Below are 7,467 nucleotides of genomic sequence, written 5' to 3' on the forward strand. Positions count from 1 at the left end.
AACACTGCTCCTGCTACCCCTGTGCTCTCTGAAGCCGACAGCAATAACTTTTTAACTTTCTTTATTGTGAAAGTGCAGGAAATAATAGACCAAATAAACTGGCCTTCATATTCTGGCCTTATTCAGAGTGAGCCACCTGCACAGATGTGGTCAACCTTCGACCCTGTGCATCTGGAAGACATTGTGGCATTGTCATCCAAAATGAGGCTGACCTCTAGCTTGGTCGACATTATCCCCTCAATTTTTCCCTTTCATCTGGTGTATTTCCCACCCACTTCAAACATGCGGTGATCGAACCAAGACTCAAAAAGCCTAACATGGACCAAGGAGAGTATAAAAGCTACCGCCCAATATCTAAGCTTCCCTTTCTATCTAAATTACTGGAAAAACTGGTAGCCAAACAACTGACATCCTTCCTTGAGACATATAACATCTATGACAAATTCCAGTCAGGCTTTCGGAAACACCACTCTACTGAGACTGCACTGTTAAGAGTGTCCATCGACATCATGATGTCTGCTGACGCTGGGAGGTGTACTGCGATGGTCCTCTTAGACCTGTCCTCTGCCTTTGACACGGTCGGCCACACCATCATGGTCAATAGGCTGCGAGATCAGGTGGGGATGTCGGGCTCTGTGCTGAAATGGTTTACCTCCTATTTGACAAACAGGAGTTTTAGTGTTTCAGTAAACCATGTTAGGTCTGAGTCAGCTTATCTGCAGTGTGGCATACCACAAAGGCTCGGTGGTGGGACCACTCTTGTTTCTTTTATATATTCTTCCCACTGGGCAGATAATTCAGCATTTCAGTGATGTGTCCTATCATCTGTATGCTGATGATATACAACTATACTGCTCTTTTAAAACTACGGAACTTGGGAAACTGAACTCTTTAATGAATTGTCTGTCACAGTGAAGCAGTGGCTGAATGGAAATAGCCTTCAATTGAACTCAGAGAAAACTGAGATACTTGTTGCCCCTGATGATGCCATTCCTGGCATCAAGCAGCAGTTGGGTGACTTGGGCTCATCAGTTAAGACAAGTCTGCGGAATCTCAGAGTCATCTTTGATGAAGTAATGTCTCTTTCTGAGCATTGTAATAAATTAATTAGAAATTGTTTTTTTCACTTGCGGAATTATCACCAAGCTGTGACAGGTGGTATCGTGCCATGAGCTGGAGACAATCATCCACGCCTTTATCTCCTCACGATTGGACTACTGTAACAGCCTGTTTACCTGCTTTAGTAGAAAAGACCTTAACCGGCTACAGTACATCCAAAACTCTGCTGCGAGGCTGTTGACTCGTACAAACAGGAGAGCTCATATTACCCCTGTCCTAAAGTCTCTCCATCGGCTCCCAGTTGAGTCTAGACTCACTTTCAAAATCTTGGTCTTGACATTCCGAGCCCTTCATGGTCAGGCTCCCAGATATATTAAAGATCTGATTCAGCCTTATACCTCTGCCCGTAGTCTCAGGTCTTCAGGTCAGAACCTGCTGATGGTTCCAAGAACCTGCTTTAAAACCCGAGGTGACAGATCTTTTAAAGCCACAGCTCCTCGTCTCTGGAACGAACTGCTACTTTTCCTGCGTTCCCTGGAATGTGCTGAGACTTTTAAGAAGCATTTGAAGACTCTTCTCTTTAATAAGGCTTTTCAGAACTGACCAATTGTTAACCTTGTCCTTTGTTTTATGTATGTTTTATTATTTTTATGGTATTTTAACCTGTGTGATTTATGTCTGTGAAAGGCACTATATAAATAAAATTTACTTACTTAGAAAAGCATGTATGTAGCTGTAAGGCTGCTCAGGCAAAAAAAAAAACAAAAACAAAAAAAAGTTTGTTTCTGGCTCCTGGACCAATTCATTTTATTTTCTTGGCACTGACCCTAATGGCTGATCACAGTGCATGTTTTTGCTAGCACAACAATTTTGCATGAAAGCTATGCATCTAATGGTTTAGGCATGAGCAAAGATGGCAACGGCTACTGAGTGACCCCTTGTAGCATCCCCCAACAGCTTGACCTCTTTGGTATGTTATGTAAATAGGCCAAATGCATAAGAAAATAATGTTAACATCAAATAAAGCAGTACAAAATATGCGTTTGAGCCGAGTATCTTGTGTGACACCACTGAATGAACGTAATGAAAAATTAGGGTTAGGGGAAATGAAATTGATCAGAACACACATTTATCATTTTAATACCTGGATAAATTAGGCGTCACTTGAAAGGTCTTGAGGTCCCCTATATTCTGCTATTGAATAAATGCTGGTTGTGTCATTGGTTATGCATATATAGGCCGAAAGGTCACATGTACTCGTAGGAAGCCAAAAATCACACCTTTCAACTTAAAATGCTGTTGTGGCCAAACTGGTTGGAGCTTTCAACAAACTTTAAGATGTTTTAAGGCAGGCACCAATAATGTTTTTGGACTGTCAAGAATTTTAGAAAGGGTGTCACAATTTTGGAGATTAACCCCTCGCCACCTATGACACACTACACCTTTTTTGCACTTGTGGCCAAAAAGTGCACTTCCTGGGCCTTGCAGGGAAACCTCTTGTAAAATGATGCCCACAATAGCTTTAATTTTATTTTGGTGTCTTCCCATTATTGTTTCACTTTTCATTTCAGCACAAAAGATGGGATGAAAGACCATTTTCTCCAGCAATTCATATAGCCACCAGTTGTTGCAGTGCAGCTCTCTCATCTATTTCTTAAACTTTTTTTTTTCTGTTATTTCTTGTGTTATTACATTGATTGTACTACACTTGTCAGGAATTGCCACACCCATGTTGACTTGTGACTTTTCAAATATTGGTCACTGGATCAAGATTTATGTGGACATTGGACATAAATAAAAATTAATAAAATCTGTACATTGTCACTGGATCCTTGATGTACATGATGGATCCTAGATCTCTGGACATGAATAGAAATAAACAAAATCTGTAGTTTTTGTCAAAAGCATTTCCTTTCAGATATTAATGAGATAAATTTAACTCCATAGCTTCTGAGCTGAGCTCTTGCAGCCGGCTGCATTGCATGTCAACATCAATGTAGTAAGTAAGAACACAGGACATCTTTTTTTTTTCTCCCAAAATAACAGTTTTGGTTGGTTGTAGTTTGTTGTCTGTATTACAGTGTTTGGAGAGAGGTGTCATTTGATTTAAAATGGCGATTCGCCTTGAAGTTATTAATTCTGACGAAATCTGCATTTGAAATGTTTGGAGCTGCGCACTTAGTCCCACAAACCTGGAATGGAATGGAGGATGATTCCTGTTTCTTGCCCGCATCAAGACAAGAGTCCCCGTTAGTGACTTTAATCCGCACAAAGGTGACTCACAATTGACATCATTAAATGGTTTTGAGAGGGGTTAATGAAGGAATTGCGGACCTACCACTTCTGAAAACCAGCAAAGCAGAGAGTCACAGTGTTGCTTCAAGCTTCAAGCAGAAGCAGTGGGTCTGCAGTCAACGTAGAGAAATAATCATTTTCCTGATAAACACCCTCAAAAACAATGGCTGCTCGGCGTAATGTGAACTGAAGGACCGATAAGGGATTGTTAAGCAAAAAGGCTATTGATGTCGGTGGACTGAATCATTTCTTAACAAATCATTTCTTAAAAGGAACAGGTATTTAATACTCAACCGTACTCATGAACCACTGCTGCTCTTTTCTGAAGTAGCCATCATATTATAGAAAGACTTTAACCTACACATTTAAATACTTCAGGATAGACACATTTTAAGGGGACAGCTTTCTAGAGTTTTTACTAATCAATACCAATTAAAATCTTAGGCCTGTAGCCAGGGTCTAAATTGGAGGGAGGGGGGGTATTTTGGGGGGAAAGTGGACCATTGTTGGCAGGGGATCTGGGAGCTGCTCAATTACAGTGAATCTGGAAAGTATTCACAGCACTTCACTTTTGCCACATTTTGATATGTTGTAGCTTTATTCCAAAATGGCTGAAATTCTTTTTATTTTATTTTGTTACTAAAAATTCTATGTACAATACCTCATAATGGCAATGTGAAAAAGGGAAGGGGGTGTCTTCTTTTATTGGAGATTTTTGCAATTTAAAATAAAATAAAAACAAACAAAAAAACAAAACCTAAGCAGTCATATGTACATAAGTATTTACACCCTTTGCCATGAAGCTCAAAACTGAGCTCAGGGCAAACCGTTTCCACTGATCATCTTGAGATGTTTCTACAGCTTTATTGGATTCCACCTGGGGTTAATTCAGTTTGACTGGACAAGTTTTGGAAAGATACACACCTGTCTACATATAAGGTCCCACAGTTGACAGTGCATGTCAGAGCACAAACCAAGCATGAAGTCAGAGGAATTGTCTGTAGACCTCCGAGACAGGATTGTCTCAAGGCACAAATCTGGGGAAGGGTACAGAAACATTTCTGCCGCGTTGAAGGTCCCATTGAACACAATGGCCTCCATCAACTGTAAATGGAAACAGTTCAGATCCACAAGGACTCTTCCTAAAGCTGGCTGCCCGTCTAAACTGAATGATCGGGGAGAACGGCCTTAGTCACAGAGGTGACCAAGAACCCGACAGTCACTCTGTCAGAGCTCCAGCATTCTTATGAGGAGAGAGGAGAACCTTCCAGAAGGACAATCATCTCTGCAGCAAACCACCAATCAGGCCTGTATGGAGGGGAAGCCACTACTTAGTAAAAGACAGATGGCAGCCTGCCTGGAGTTTGACAAAAAGAACCTGAAGGACTCTCAGACCATGTGAAACAAAAATTCTCTGGTCTGATGAGACAAAGATTGAACTGTTTGTCATGAATGCCAGGCATCAGTGAAGCATGGTGGTGGCAGCATCATGCTGTGGTCACGACTGAGGAAAAGATGAATGCAGCAATGTACAGAGACATACTGGATGAAAACCTGTCCCAGAGTGCTCTTGACCACAGAATGGGCTCACGGTTCATCTTTCAGCAGAACAATGACCCTAAACACACAGCCAAGACATCAATGAGTTGGCTTCAAGACAACTCTGTGAATGTCCTTGAGGAGCCCAGCCAGAATCTGATTAAACATCTCTGGAGAGATCTGAAAATAGCTGCGCACTAACGCTCCCCATCATACCTGATGGAGTTTGAGAGGTGCTGCAAAGAGGAATGGGCAAAACTGCCCAAAGATAGGTGCAACAAGCTTGTGGCATCATATTCAAGAAGACTTGAGGCTGTAATTGCAGCCAAAGGTGCATCAACAAAGTATTGAGCAAAGGATGTAAATACTTGTGATTTCGTGGTTTTATTTTTAATAAATTTGCAAACATTTCAACTTTTTTCATGTTGTCATTATAGGGTGTTGTGAGTAGAATTTTGAGGGGAAAAAAAATAATTTACTCCATTTTGGAATAAGGCTGTAACATAAAATGTGGAAAAAGAGAAGCGCTGTGAATACTTTCTGGATGCGCTGTAAAGTGTCAAATGGTAAACGGACTGCATTTATATAGCACTTTGCCATCTGCAATCGACACTCAAAGCGCTTTACAATAATGCCTCACATTCACTCCAATGTCAGGGTGCTGCCACACACGGCGCTCACTATACACTGGGAGCAACTAGGGGATTAAGGACCTTGCCCAAGAGCCCTTAGTGATTTTCCGGTCAGGCTGGGATTTGAACCAAGGATCCTCTGGTCTCAAGCCCAACAGCCTAACCACCATCACCTCCCCCAAATCATCCTGATCACCCTTGACATGTAGAAACATGTCAAGGATGATCAGTGGAAAGAGGATGCACCCGAGCTCAATTTTGAGCTTATGTATATGTGATTGCGTTTTTTTTTCAAATTATTATTAAATTTGAAAAAAAAAAATCTAAAAACATTTTTCACATCGTCATTACAGGATACTGTTTGTAGAATGGGGGGGGTGATTTCATCAATTTTGGAATAAGGTTGTAACATTAAAGGGTCCCTGCCACGCTATGACATTTTTACATATTCTTGAAGAATAAAAAAAAGCTTTTTCTACATGTTGTCTTTGTTTTGTTTTTTTTTTAACCATAAAAAAAAAAAACACTGAACAAGTATTTAGACGTTTCGTTACTCATCTGAGAATTTGAATTTTCCACCTCTGAGTTGACCTACTTTTTCACTGCAACGGATGTGACGTCATTCGAGTAGATGTCTCGCAGAGCCGCTCTGTTTACCAACACGGTAGACATGGACAGCGAAGGCATAGTGTGCGATTATAGCGAAGATTTAAGTGACATATCGATTGTTTTTGAAGAAGATGAGGAAGTTTCTGATGAAAGGAAGCCACGGTAAAAATAATGGGCGGCTCCAAACCGTGTATGTTCCAGCCGAACGCGACAGAAAGAGGATGAAGCGCAGCTGTCAGCTGACAGCAGCAGCGCTAAGGAGGACGATATAAGCTGCTGAATGGTTTGTTCACTCACCACTTTCTTATAAACGATCATTTATTCCTGGCATGGTGTGTTTGTGTGAAGAATTAGCAATCACAAGAAACTGACTTATAAATGATTAAATATATACAGAATGTACAGAAACTTTATTTTCAGTGATTTTAGAACAAACTCCTGAGTTTAAGCACGCTGTGCTGCTCAAATATTTTTTTTCATACACAAACACACCGTGCCAGGAATAAATAATCATTTATAAGAAAGTGGTGAGTGAACAAACCATTCAGCAGCTTATATCGTCCTCCTCAGCGCTGCTGCTGGCAGCTGACAGCTGCAGCTTCATCCTCTGTCGCGTTCGGCTGGAACATACACGGTTTGGAGCCGCCCATTATTTTTACCGTGGCTTCCTTTCATCAGAAACTTCCTCATCTTCTTCAAAAACAATCGATATGTCACTTAAATCTTCGCTATAATCACACACTATGCCTTCACTGTCCGTGTCTGCCGTGTTGGTAAACAGAGCCTTGCTGCGAGACATCTACTTGAATGACGTCACATCCGTCGCAGCGAAAAAAGTAGGTCAACTCAGAGGCGGAAAATTCAAATTCTCAGATGGATAACGAAACGTCTAAATACTTGTTCAGCGTAATTTTATGGTAAAAAAAACAAAGGCAACATGTGGAAAAAACTTTTTTTATTCTTCAAGAATATGTAAAAATGTCATAGCGTGGCAGGGACACTTTAAACAAAAGGTGGAAAAAGTGCAGCGCTGTGAATACGTTTTGGATGCACCGTACACTGGCCTTTAAAAAAAATACAAACAGTATGGTTCTGAATGGTAAATACATCTGGAGGAGATATTTCAAAACCTGAGTGACCATGCAAGAAGTAGGCTAGTGAAAAAAGACACCAAGCCAACTCTGTAGGAGGTATAGACTTCTGTAACTGTGATTGGAGAAACTGTGAGAAGTACAACCTTTGTCTGTTGCATCACTACTCACAACGTCATAGTAGCATGGAGCAAAGAAGGATTTTCATACAACAAAACAGAGCAAGTCGAGGCTGGCATCTC

This window comes from Thalassophryne amazonica, chromosome 1 (assembly GCF_902500255.1).
Source record: "Thalassophryne amazonica chromosome 1, fThaAma1.1, whole genome shotgun sequence".
In the NCBI taxonomy this organism is placed as follows: Eukaryota; Metazoa; Chordata; class Actinopteri; order Batrachoidiformes; family Batrachoididae; genus Thalassophryne; species Thalassophryne amazonica.